We start from the raw sequence: 251 nt of genomic DNA, 5'->3' as shown, positions 1-251 counted from the left end.
AGCCTGTATATCCTATGATATAAAAAGACCCTAGCTCATGCCCCTCACTCAGAAAAATGTCACTGTCTAGCTGGCTGCCACTGGAAACAGCTGGTTTTTGTTTGTCCTTTGTAAGTAACTCCCCTTGTTGACAAATCATCCCTTTTATTTTATTTTCTGTAATAAACTAATGTCTCTCAGATTGTGTTCTGGTCATTGTTTTTTAGGTCTCTTGGCAACTACATATGCAGAAGGCTTTTACCTTCTGGACC

Source organism: Chrysochloris asiatica, unplaced genomic scaffold, assembly GCF_000296735.1.
Source record: "Chrysochloris asiatica unplaced genomic scaffold, ChrAsi1.0 scaffold00077, whole genome shotgun sequence".
Taxonomy (NCBI): Eukaryota; Metazoa; Chordata; class Mammalia; order Afrosoricida; family Chrysochloridae; genus Chrysochloris; species Chrysochloris asiatica.
The sequence above is the reverse complement of the archived record's forward strand: the minus strand, read 5'-3'. Positions refer to the sequence as shown.